The sequence below is a fragment of the Pogoniulus pusillus genome, chromosome 1 (genome assembly GCF_015220805.1).
Source record: "Pogoniulus pusillus isolate bPogPus1 chromosome 1, bPogPus1.pri, whole genome shotgun sequence".
NCBI lineage: Eukaryota > Metazoa > Chordata > Aves > Piciformes > Lybiidae > Pogoniulus > Pogoniulus pusillus.
Genome location: NC_087264.1, coordinates 28,639,610 through 28,653,568, shown reverse-complemented (window position 1 = coordinate 28,653,568; position 13,959 = coordinate 28,639,610). Strand labels below are relative to the sequence as shown.

Here is a 13,959-nt window from a genome sequence, read left to right as displayed (position 1 = left end):
ACATGGCCTTGTTATTCTTCTTAAGCACAAGTGACTTCCCAGCTCCTCTCTGCAGAATCCGGTCAGTCTTCTGCTGAGACGTTTACCATGAGCCGGTGAGTTAGTGACTTCCACACTCTTCTTCCCTGTCATGAGGGGGAGTAAACCATCCCATACATTTGCCATTCCTTTAATCACAGCTCCACAGTTCAGTGTGTTAGAATTAATAGTGGTTAATAAGGCCACTTTATCAAGCAGGTCAGACTGTTCTGTACAGTTGCCATGTCCTCAGTATTACTCAGCACTTGATCAATCTTCTACAGCTGAATCTGCCCAGCCAGGATGTCATGTTTATGTCCAAATCACCCATGGAAACACTGACTGGCGTCTGAGGGTGGTAGACTCCTAAAAATTCATCAGGAGAAAAGTTTATCCAGTAATGCGTCTTGCTGAGGACTAATTCTGAAATAACTTAGCTAACAAATTCTTAACCTTAGTAATACATAGTTATTTTTGGTATTTCATAATAAAAATCTTAGTGTCTTTGCAGAATAGACTGTAGGTTAAGAAAAAAACAAAGCTACAGTCAGAGGATAGAGCAAAAATCTCCTTATTACAAACCCCCACTACTTTATAGTGACTGGCTTCCAGAAAGTAGCTCAGGCTTTATTGAGAAGTATGCATCACAGGGGGAACCTCTGGATAGAGAGGTTTCTCTTCCAGGCATGCTTTTTGCTATCCCATGCACCTTACTAGTGGAACAGGTGCCTGTGAGTGCTTTGACAGCCTTTACAGTTTTATTGCTCCCTGGTCACCAAAGGACAGCTCCAGTACCCTGCTCTGTAAGATTGGTACATCCACAGGAAAAAAAGCACACTTCAGTTTTGGCCATACACTTGGCATTGCCTCTAGTACATACCTAAGGCAAGGAAACTAAAGAAGAATGCACCAAATATATGTGAGACTTTCATAAAGCTTGAAAGAAACAGATGAAAAAGAAAAATTTGAAACAATTGCCCATTTATGTGTCCCTTTACTAAGATAAACTTCCAACACCTTTCCCATCCTCCTATTTCCCAGCTATGTAGTTTTTGAGCTCTTTACTGAACAATTTATGTAGGTAGTTCATATGCAAATCGGGCAGGCCTCTTATTTCTGCCTTTGTGGAAAGGGTTTCAAACATCATTTTTACTCCAAATCCCTCTGGGTGTGTGTTTATGTGTGTGTATATATATATATATATATATATATACCTACACACACACACATACATCTGGAATTTGACTGGGTGGAACCATCTACTGTCCAGACAGTAAGCTGCAGTAGTTAATGACCATTCTAAGGCTAATTACACATCATCAATCTTTTTCTGGAGGGAGAATACACTCCCTTGTGTGGTGGAGGCAATTTTCAGTGTAGAGTTGCTTTGCATGCTGAAACCTTAATATAAGCAGGCAGAGATTAACAAATCCTGTACAAAACACATGAAACATAAATAAGGAGAACGTATGTAACATGAAACTAACCCTTGATTTAAGATAGGTATTGCTACTAACTATGTCAGAAATGATAGAACTTTTAGTGTGTATGACTAGCAGCCCACATTTTGAGGAAAAGCAATGGAGGCAATAGATGATAAATGATTTTAAATGAATTAGATATTGAGCCTGCTATTGCAATGGCAGCCAGGGTAACCAACCTGCTGGCACCTTACCACACCCCTCTTATTGGCACAATAATCACTTTCTTTCGACTTTCTGCACTTCTGCAGTATCCCAAGAATTAAAATAGCTGAACCACACTGTCAATGATCCTCCTAGCCTATGCTTTTGAAGTACTTGGCAAGAGAGATCTCTGTCCTGCCTTAGTATATCCTGCATGGCTATTGCAGCAAAGCAGTTCACAGCTTCTGTTTCTGTAACATATGGAGTTTCTGCTTTGCCAACATAGAACACTAGTGTTTTATTAGCATTTCTGCTTCAGCTGCATCTCAATTAAGTAGTAAGTACAGACCATTTTAAGGATTTTGCTTTCTCTTCATATGGTTTTCCTTTATATCTGCATATATACACGTGTATATATGCTTCCTATTGATGTTCTTGGAAATAATGGTTGGAGTTTTTCCCTGTACTCTGTGAAATTTTATTTCTGTTGCAAGTTTTGTCTTTCCCATTTTCCTACGTATTGTGCAATGCCTCTTCTCATCATGTTTCTGCTTTTCTTCTAACCTCTGAAAGAGGCAGGACTTTCAGCCAAAATTGTGACATTGAGATAGTTCATATCATATCACTGAGATTTCCTCGACTGCAGCAGGAATGGTGTTATGCCTCCAAAGGCACCTCTCCTCCCACCATGACCTTTCCTGCTGTTATTTAGCATGAACTGCACTGCTGAGCTTCCACAGCAATAGGGATCTATCTTTGCCAGTGACACAAGTGTTTCTGCCAGCATCGAGTCTGACCATATTGTTGCCTTGGACTTCTAGAAATATAGGGAATAATTAATCTTCCTTCTACGTCGCATCTGTGCAATGTGGTCTAATTGAGCAGGTTTTAGTCATTACACCACATAGGGTCAAAATACCCAAACTGTGTGAGCGTTGCATGCAATAGCTCTATAGACAGGTTTCCCCATGCTTTAGCAACTTGTGGCTCCCTTACCTTTATCACAATGGATATTCAGCAGTGTTTGCTAGTACGAATTTGTCTTTCTTTAGTCTCTGTGTTCTTGAGATGACCTAAGAGTCATGCTCACCTTTGATGTCTGTTTTAGCACAGTATCATGTTGCAATGGTCATTGAATTCCTCCTGTAATAGGATGTACTTACACAGCTATCTTGATCTCCTGAGAATGTTTCTTTCCTTACACATTTCTGAAACACTTCCTTAAGATGTTTTGCAATTATTCTCTTTCATGTCTTTCCATGTGAAACTGTTAATATGGCTTAATCTTTGTGATGAGCTTAATCTTTTATGAGTAAGTGGCCACACTAGATTCCTGCAAAGGTTTGTATTTTGTTCAGTGGGAGCACATGCTCTTTTACCTACCAGTCCCAAATTCTCCCATGCTTGGCTCCCCAGACAGCTGAAAAGGTTTTTGGGGCTCCCTGAAAAATGGCTTTGTTTTGTTAGCAGCCATGTGGAGTCACACTTGTGAGACTATATTTCGTGGGCAGCTGGCAAGAAGCATGGATTGCAGCTCCATGTCAGGACAAAATGCAGGTTTGTGGGGTGTCTATGTAGCTTCAAACACAGGCTGGGTTTGTTGAGCACAGGCTTACATGACCTACCAGGTGCCCTGGGAAGGCTGTCACTCCATCCTCCCAGTGACAACACACTGTATACAGGGCAAGATACGCTACCACGCACACTTCTTCAGATTCCATAATGGATCACAAGGCTTGAAGTTGAAATGACAATGGGAGCATGGCTTCTGCACGTGAAGAACAATGCTGGATGACAATCTGAAGCAGGTGGCTCTATCTCACACAAGAGGCAGGTACCAGGAATTTCAGCACTGCAAGATTAGCTGGAGTGCATCATCTAACCCTGCGCTTCCTCTTCCTCCTCATCCTGCAAGTGGGATGGGAAATGCCTACAGTGCTGGCAGTCTTCTCTTGGATGAGTATGCCTTTATAAGGATGTCTTTTCCCTATAGCTTATGTTTTCTTGCCAGGGCACTCATATTGGACTCAGCCACCAGTCCCAGGTTGTGGAGAAGAGATCTCTGTCTTGTAGAGAATAATCTCTTGGCTTTTTCTGTCCCTCTCTTGGATCTTTCTGTTCCTTTCAGGTAATCAGGATGGAAAAACTTCATTTTCTTGCAGCACTGTGTCAGATGTGGGCTTTTGTCTCACACTGCAATGTCCTATCCTCATCTGTAACACACAGAAAAGTTGGAACTTCATCATACCAATACCTGAGCCGTTGCCACATTGAGAAAAGCAGTCTCCTGATGTCTGCTGAAATGCTCTGCCTGTGCTGCCCTTAGCTGACAGGGCAATGTGCTCAGAAAGGTGTCATGCTCACCTTTAACACCGAGGAAATAAAAGTGATCCTGCTTAGCAATGGGAAAGGCATTGGGGAACTCCCAACATCAGTGACAAACCTGTCACCTACACTGAGCTCCCCTGATTTTACCTGCAGGTCTCAAACAGCAGTCCTCACAGGAACTCATGTATCTCTGTAGGCACCAAACACACTTTGGTGACCCACAGTTTTATGTATGGACTAGATTCTTGTAATACACTTTATCCCTTGGAACTGACTACAATGAACACTGAAAATTTAAAGCTGAAAATACCCTACTATGTCAAATATTTTAGATAAGAAAAGGAAACTCAAAGGCACATCCCACCAGCACCTGCTGATTTTAAGATGCCAAGATACTGTTATCTTACCACAATTGTAAAGGCTTCTGAACCAGTTACTTCAGGATAAGTTGCTTTAGCAGTCCCAATGTCTTTTAGTGTTTATGGGCACTAGGGCGATGCTGGCAAAAACCAGGATCCTATCTAGGGCATGCCTTGCAAAATGAGAGACTAATTTTAGATCCTTATATTAAAACTCAGTAATAAAAAGATACTGCTTTTATGCAGACTCTCAGATGCCCTACAGGCCAGATCTTTCAGAAGAGAGATTATGTTCTATGCAGGAACCTTGCAAAGCTGAGCTGCTCTTTGTGTTTACCCAGGACATTAAAGTACTTCTTGGACTGTTCCTGAAATATTTTCTTAAGTTCTCACTTACTTTAGGTAGAGCTAGCACATATCTATACCCTATTATTTGTCATGGGAGGAGCTCTCCTAAAAGCAATGTAATATTCCTGGTGGACAGGAACCTCTTCTTGTCTGGGTTTTTTTCTGCTGATCTATCATTAGCGTCCAAATTTTTTCAAGCCATTACTCTTTTTCTGTCCTAATATGTTTATATTTGGTTTATGGATAAATATGTATATATCTCTCTCATGACAACCAGTATATCTATCTTCTTAAAATATAGAGCATGTGGGTCACCAGCAGCAACAATGTCAATTAGACAAAGCTGCACAGGCACTGCTGCATTAAAGCTTGGTTGCTGTGAATGGTATCTGGCATTGCTGTCACAGACGCTGCTATGATACATGAACTTGAACATTTTTACTTTAATTCAGGTGGTCCACCATGTATTATTACTTTCCATATGCCTGAAGCATCATACTGCTATGAGCCACATTATCTGCATCCCTGAGGAGTAGAAGACAGCTGTTTCTAGCAAAGATGCTGATCTGGAATAAAGCAGAGGGGCTTTCAGGGAAGCTGGACCCTCCCATTCTGTTAAGAAAGGCAGTTTGGGAAACCTAAGGGGAAGATGTGCTGAAGTATGAGGGGTTAATCATTTTGCTAAGGCATGATATAAAAAAAACATAGCATAGGGGTGAGACAGAAGCAGAGTCTTCAAAGAATGGGAAAGAAGCCAAAGTGGGTTATCACTGAGGCAGACTGAGAAAAGTCTAAAGAAAGCACATAGGCTGGCTGATATTTTACTTGTCCTTAGCTGTCACTTAATAAATCTTTGCATAATGAACTTTGATTCAATTAGAAATTAATGTTAAAACTGGCCTAGCTTAGTCACTGGTTGTAGTTTTAGATTATATTGATTCTAGTCTTAGGATATTCAGGATAAAGAAAAAAATTGTTACAGAAAAAAGCCACAAATGACAAGTGGTTAAGGCAGAGCAACTTTGGGTGATCTGCACCTCATCAGTAGCTCACTGCCTCACAGAACCCAAAAGTGCATGAAGTGTGGGTATCTAAGAGTGGTCTGGCATAGTTTCTCTGCTTTGTGAGCTGCACTAAAAGTATTGTTTGATCTTCGGGGCTCTGCTTCACAAGCTGGGGAGTGTATTACCTTCTCTCTGTGCTTCCTTCTGACATCCCTCGTTTGTCCCAAACATGTCTGAAATGTTATATGAATCATAGAATAATTTTGGTTGGATGACACATTTAAGTTCATCAAGTCCAACTGTTAACCCCAACACTGCTAGGTCAATAAGCCTGGTGTTTCATCAAAGATCTAACTTCATACTTCCCCCTTAATACACCTGGACATGAGCTAGCACTGCACAGTTTATGCTTTATGAACTGCAGTCCCAGGTCAGGCTGTCCTGTTCATGGTCACAGGGGCCTTACACAATCTCAAACTGGAGTATGCAGGAAATTTGTACTGGTACTGGTACTTGCAGCATTGCATTCTGTATTCTCTGCCACTCTGATCATCTTTGTTATTTGAATGAACCCATGAGAGGATTTTTAAGTTGTATGCTAGCAGAGCTTCTGCCCAAGGATGTTTTGCAGCTTCGCGTTTGGGCAGGGTGAATCACATGTTAACAACACAACCAAGTTCCTCAATGTGAGGTTCCCTCAGCATCAGTAACTTTGGAAACAAGTGATTAAAGAGGACATGCTGATTACTCAGGGTGGGATTCACCTCACCTCCCTTCACCCATTCAGAAGTTGGGCTTCAAGTATAACCTGGACATTTAGGCTTCTCCAGAAGACTCCAGTATAGAGGGGCTTAGTCACTACTTGCAGTTGCTACACTTGCTTTTTTCTTCCACTCAATACAGAGGGAACACAACCAACTGACTTTTAAAAATTATTCTTTATTTTTCAACTGCTACAGTTTTTAGATCACAGAATCATAGAATGGCTTGAGTTGGAAAGGACCTTGGACATCATCTAATTCCAACCCCTCCACTATGGGCAGGGGCACCTCCCTCTAGACCAGGTTGCTCAAAGCCTCATCCAGCCTGGTCTTAAACACTTTCAGGAGTGAGGTGTCCACAACTTCCCTGGGCAACCTGTTCCAGGCTTTCACCACTGTCACAGTAAAGAACTTCTTCCTAGTGTCTAATCTAAATCTACCCTGCTCTAGTTTAAAAACATTGCCCTTTGTCCTATCAGCATGTGCCCTTACAAGTAGTCCCTCTTCAGCTTTCCTATAGCCTCCCTCATGGTACTGGAAGGCCACTATAAGGCATTCCCAGCACCTTTCCCTCTTCAAGATGAACAGATCCAGCTCCATCAGCCTGTCTTTGTAGGGAGATGTGATCCAGCCCTCTGATCATCTTTACAGCCCTCCTCTGGACCCTTCCACAGAATCACAGAAATAACCAGGTTGGAAAAGACCTCTGAGATCATCGAGTCCGACCTATCACTTATCTCTTCTAATTAATTAAATCATGGCACTAAATGCCTCATCCAGCCTCCAACAGATCCATGTCTCTCTTGTGTTTCAGAGTATGCAGTACTCCAGGTGGGGCCTCACAAGAGGAAGATAGAGAGGCAGACTCATCTTCCTTGACTTACCACACAAGATGGCTTAATTTACGTGAGTTCAAGCCTATCCTAAGTGTGTGCCTTGTGAAAAGGCCGTGTTTGCCTCAAAAGGTATAGCACTTCACAGTGAAAAGCAATTTGAACTTTGAACTACTTTAGGAAATTCAATGCCAGTTCCAGCTTTGAGTCAAAGGCACTTTTAGTTGCCTCTGACTTGATCTTAAAGAACAGGTGTTTCATATTGGGAAGTCTTGAGTCAGGAAAGAAGAGCTAGGTGTTAGGCAACAAGGAACTCTTACTCACCTTCCTAAGGGATACTGAAGGCTTCTTCCCCTGGCCCATTTCCTTTTGCCTTAAACCCAAAGGTATGACAGGATGCATGGAAATGCAAACCAGCTGTCATGCAAAATCCTCACACTCAGTAGCGCCCAAATGTTGCAGAAACAGGACCTCGAGTTGATAACCTGTGTGGTTACAACTGCAAAGAAATCAGAGATAATGTTCTCATTCCCTTGTTCTGGTACCACACCTCTTCCAGGCACTTCATTCAAGGAAGCAGATAGGCTGTGGCAGAAGAAATACAAAATGTATGTGCTTTTGTGTGTGGAATTACTTTTCTCTAAACTGTTTCTGGTCATCAATTTTACAGAAAACCAAAGGCAAGTTTGGGTTGCTTTTATAACAGAAGTACAAGTGCTCATACTCAGAAAAAACATCAGCCAAAGCATGGGATGAGCCTGTGACTCTCCTTTGGATATTGCTTGTGGTGGGTTGAAATTAGCCCCAGACCAAAATCATTGGACTAGCTCAGAAGATTTGGAAACAAAATGAAGCTGTATTTCCCACGCAAACTAAAATCTAATTCTGCTATCATTTAGGCAGTTCCTGTTCCATCAAAATGTTTAAATACTAAGAAGGTGACGATTCTGCAGATCACAGCAGAATTATCCTTTGCACAATGTGATAAAATCAATGTGCTTAGTTCATTAAAAACATCTCAGCAATCAGAAAATGCAGGTTTAAAGTTAAACCTCAGAAACCCAACTTTGGTAAGAATGGAATACTGCAGGTAAGATGCCCAAACTGTCTTAACTGATTCTCTTTGTAATGCCAGCTTTTTATATGGATTATTCTCTTCACATGAGAGAAGTATGTAATGAGGCTGCTAGAAGTCACTGGGTTTGTGTCTAGTTTCTGCCAGTACAACACTCATTGCCAGTCATAGATAGTAGTTGTTGTTTCGTACTTAATCAGGCCTCTACTAGGATGCATCATGCCTTGTCACCCTATTCATCTCAAGACCTTTCATAAGCACTGCTTTTAATGATTTTGACTTTCAATACAATTGCATGCATGCCTAATAAAGCTTGCATAATGGATTAGAAAATTTAATCACCGAGCTTCCTAGAGGTGTGCTGAATGCACAAAGAGCCTCATTACTTAAAAAAAAAACTAAATCACCATCATTGAGTGTACAGAAGCAGCCTGTTAAATTCCAATCATTTGCTTAATCGTGCCCAGCTGACTGGTGATTTGAATAAAATTGCTCAGAAATTTGAATGGGGGTTTTGTATTGTAAAATGACACTACTGAGTTAAGAGGAGGGGGGGAAAAAGTAATGATTTTTCAAGGTGAAATGGTTGACTATCATTTAAATTTGTTTAAAAGCGTATTGCATTGCATGGAAAGCCCAGAAATAAGTAAAACATTTCAAAGGGAAAGTGACACTTTGTGGTATAGGGAGCACAGAAACGTTGGTCTTCAAATTTCTCCCTTCCTTCTTTTTGAAGTTAACAGACTACAATAAAAATCAAACATACACACAAATCGCAATACAACAGCAATTTTCAGGGCAAATATTCCTTCAGAAGAACTCTTAATATCTTCATACATAAGTGTCTTCCTTGTAATGATCAGCCTCATCTCTTATTTGCAAATGACTTTCTATCGTGGAGGCAATAGTGCATGGAATTCAGAGTCTTTGTATGGAAACAATAGGTACTGAGTCTATTGGGCTATCATTATCATCACTTTTATTAGATTATTGCTAGATATTACCTCTCATAGTCTATCTCTGTCAGATAATCAATCAGGTGTTAACTGCTATTACATTTTCACAAACCCAGGTGGGAACAATTTGGTTTCAGAGCACTCTGCTCCGTCACAAGACCCACCGATACGAATGCTCACACCTTACAAAAGACATTCTCTTTGGAGAAGTAACGTGGGTGGGAAATTTTCCTGCTTCAGAAATCCTGGAGGGGTGGAGACATGACTCATTGTCATAAAACACCTGCTTAGCAGCTTCTGACAGTCTTCAAGGATGTAAATTTGTTTCAGGAGGCACTGGCAACTGTGGAGTTTTATACTCAGGTGCATTGACAGCACCTGCCTTTAATGCAGCAGCGATCTTGATGGCATCAGCTTCTGCCTCCTCTCAGGTAAGTGCAAAACAGAAAAATGCTGGCAGGAGTGTCTGAGTATTTGATTCAGATTTGTCCATGGACTCTAAACAGGTCAAGTTCACTGTTGCCTGTAGGACATAACCTCTAGAAAAAAACAGACCTGTCCTTCCTTGGTAATTTGTAGCCATTAGAACCAGCAGTCAGTATCTTTCCATACAGGGTAGAAAAAGCTGCCACTTCCTGGCATCTTCATTTTATCTACCACAAGCAATGAAGAGGTATGAATTGCTCTGCAATTTCACATCAAAGAGTTGAAGTGGTTAGAAAAGTTGGTCTTTACTCTCTGTTTCAACCCCTTGTTTTACCTTTCTCAATAGCATTCAAGCAACAAGTCAAATCACTTGGAAAATGAAGAAAGAAAACAGATGATGCACTACATAGCCCCGAGCAACATAGATGCTAAGGTAACAACTTCAGCAAACTAAAATTAGGTAGAAGTAAGCAAATTTTTTTTGGTTATTAAAGGTTCATTTAGGAACATTTAATGAAATAAAATCTCCTTGAGTGAAACTTCAGCATGCCATTATGGTTTTTGTGCCATTCTTTTATTTGTTGTGTGGTGTGTTGTTTTTGTGGGTTTATTCCTTAAGGAAAATGTGTTCAATTTACTGTTAAAATGGAACTGATTTTGGTCTTCTTTTAATGTTATCTCTATTGATGTTAATAGGGTTTTGTCTCAGCATGGAAAACATTGCCAGTGTTGGAAAGTTAGAGTATAGTTATTGGTGATCCTTTGGGTTCTGGTTGTCTATGCCATTTCCCAGAATAAAAGCCTACTTTGATCACTGTGCAACTCTTCACAAAAGAACAACTCTAACAACCTTTGCAGAGACTGTTACAGAGCCATGCTTGCTGTATCAGTGATGATTTTTATCTCTACTCCCAGCTACCTTGCAGCTGACTATACGCTGTCAAGCTGCCTCGAAGTAAAATGGAGGGACTCCAAACACAGTGATAACTTCTGATGATGACTCCAATGTGGTGCAAGTGTTTATAGCCCATAGGAAACCTGTCTATTTAATTTCTTGTTTGTGAAAACAGACACCCAAAACAATAAAAAAATTGTAACTTCAATTCGCTTATGTATGTCACAACCTTATCCAACTCATTTCTTGGTAGTAGCATTCTGGCAGCTCCTGCAGATGGAAACTAGTGTACAAAAAGGATTATAAAGTTATAAATGGGGCATGAAACTTGATGGAAATGGCAAAGTAGCATAACCAAAACTGGCATGGTATTCAGGGCATTCATAATTTGCTCTGTGTGTGTGCTGATGCTTAGCAAGGAAGTGTACTAAAGCAGGAAAATCAGCTACAAGGGAGTGCAACCACTCAATCTTTGTAGTGTTTTTGTAATGATTTACTGTATTTCTGCTGAAGCCATGTTTTAGTTTGGAATATCCATGGCTAAAAGCATTCAAGCCTTCTCTACACCAAGATAGTTGCACGCATATAAAGATTGTTAGAATCCAGCACATGGCTGGACTTGATGACCTTAGAGATATTTTTCAACCAAAATCCTATGCTTCTATAATCTAAAAAAATATACCCCTGCATATAGTGGCTATGGGACACTTACCACAGCTTCAATTCATTGTTCTTGTCATAATGTCTCCTTATCAAATGAACCTCTGAAAACTGTTTGCTATCCACAGATCTTTAACAACCAAGACATTCTCAGACATTCTGTTTACCTCCTAGCTTTTGACTATGTCCTCTCCTCTCTGTAATAAAGCTTGTCATAAAACTGGCATTAAAGGCATAGACTTGTGCAAGTTGGCCAATTTCTGTCTCTTACTGGCACCAGGCCTTCTTGGCAGCTTTCAGTAATTCCCTCGTTTTTTTGCAAGCCTTAGCTTGCCATCTCAACAGTAGGATGATCATTAGTCTCAGAGAGATGAGATAGAGGAAAACACGCTTATAGCAGATCTCAAATAAAGTGGTGCAAATCTTTCTGTAATGCTAATGCTCAAATACTTGCTTCAGTTTGAGAGAACTTTGCATAGCTGTGTGGTAAATCGAATGGTTATAGGATGTCCTTTAGAAAAACATGCCCAGGGACAGCACATGAAACTTAAGCTACTCTCATTGCAAAGCCAAACATGCCCCACTGCTATTTTTTTAGGAAAATACAATCTTCTGAAACCTCCTTCATATTTTAAAATGGATAGAAGCCTTAAGAAAGCATCTTTTTATTGTTTCAGGGATAACAGTTTGCCTTCTAGCACCTTTTATGTAAATACAGGAAAGATGAAATGTTCTAGAGGTAGACCACAAATAGTTAGAGAATAAAAACCAATAGCAAGATAGCCTGTAAGTACAATGCAACAGGTTTTGCCCATCTGTGTAATGTGGGTTCTCATACTGTAGTAAGTTTCTATTCTAGCTAGCAGGAACTGCTCCTGGCTTAATAATGGAATTCAAATTTTCTGTTGAAAATGGCTATTTATTTTAATCAGTCATGGATTATTGATTGCATTACCAGCTCCCAGAACTGACCAGTCTTCTAGTGCAACACAAACGACAGCAGCAGCAACGCGCTTGCTTTTTAGGGTATTACTCTTCTTCAGTGTGTTACTACAATGAAATGATGACTACAGGGAAAAGATGGTTAGTTGCATGGCTTCCATTGATGGCACCAGGGACTTGAACTTCAATTAGAAGACACTGCTTTGCTTTTTGAATTTTTGGGAGTAGTTTACATGCCTGGCATTTGGCCATCTGGAAAGTATTATATGAAGTAATTCTCCTTTAACTACCTTCTCTATGGAGGATAGGTCCTGCTTTTGTTTGTCTCAGAGATTTTCTTTACAGTTAATAGTCTGCTTAAGATTTAGCAGTTCTTTGAAAAGGCATTGGTGTCTCCAGTTATCATTTTGATGATGGTCACTGAATATCATTCCTCCTTTGTCCTAAGGAAGGGATGAAAGTGTTTTCTAGAATGGATTTCATTTGGTTTTCTGCATGTTACATTGAGTAACTGAGTGCTTTGAGAACCTTTTTCAAGCTAGCAAAAATGTTGAGACTACAGAGATAAAAGTAACATTTTTCACTATTCCTTCAGATATAAATCAATCATTGTTCAGGCTATCAAGCTAGTATTATGGTTTATTTTACTAATAAACAATGCTGACCCAGTGAATAGACCCAGGGAGCAAGGCTCAGGCTAAGGGAAGCTCAAGCATGACTTGCCCAGCTGCATGCTCTCTGACATCAAACACGCATCTCTCAGGTTCACCTCAGTAGATCTTTCACTCTGTTGTTGATTCCTTGAGTCTCTTTTCCATTCTCTCTCTCGTGGCCTTCATTCCATGGTGGAATGCTGGGTGTAGATGTGGTGCTGAAGTGGGTCATGGTTTAGTCATCTTCAGTAGTCTTGGTAGTGCTAGGTTAGCAGTTGGTCTTAATGACCTTAAAGGTTTTCTTCCAATCTAAACAATTCTGTGATTCTGCATGCTTTGGCTGACACAGCTTGTATCTTGCTATCTCTCAGGACTCAGATTTCTCAGATAATACTGAGCTTTCCTTCTGGTATGCAGTTTCTATGCACAGATCACAGATTTTTCTCTTACACAACCCCTACTCAGAGCAATCCTCTCCTGGAGGAGAGAAATAATTCTTGGTTCTTATTCAATCAAATGTCTAATCTATGCTTCATGGCTGATCAGGCACTCTGCTCTACTGCTCCCTTGTCAAGATCTTCAAATTTAAATAAACTCCTGCACTTTACCCCAAATTATCTGTGACACCAAATATTCCCAGCAACTTTTTCACCATAATTCCACACTGAAATTAGGTGTTTGAACAATTTGAAACTATCTAATCTGTGTAGTATCTTACTGTTCTTCATGGAAACACTAGGTATGTTATATTGTTCTGGGGCAAGTTTTTTTCCCTTCCTAATGTAACCCTCCCATACTCTCTTACCAGTTTGCCTTCACTTACGTGCAGTGTATGAGGTTCTTGTGATGCATTCTTCACATAATTTCTAGACCGCCGAATAGCACTTAGGAATGAGCTCACGGCTGGGGCTTGGTGTAAATATGAGTTGCAGGAGCCAAGTTTGTTTCTGCCTCTGTCATTCTGCTTCTTAAAAAGTCATGGCAGTTCATTCATATCTCAGACAATTTGAAAATATATGTTCCAAAATGCTGGGTGAAGGAGTGGTGCCACTAGAAAAGGCTTGGAGAGCATCAAC

General features: G+C 40.4%; 1 pseudogene; it reads left to right on the top strand.

Moving 5' to 3' along the window:
* The first annotated feature begins 9,634 nt into the window (after positions 1-9,634).
* Positions 9,635-13,959, top strand: part of LOC135176848 (cytosolic phospholipase A2 epsilon-like) — a 35,600-nt pseudogene continuing 31,275 nt past the window's right edge.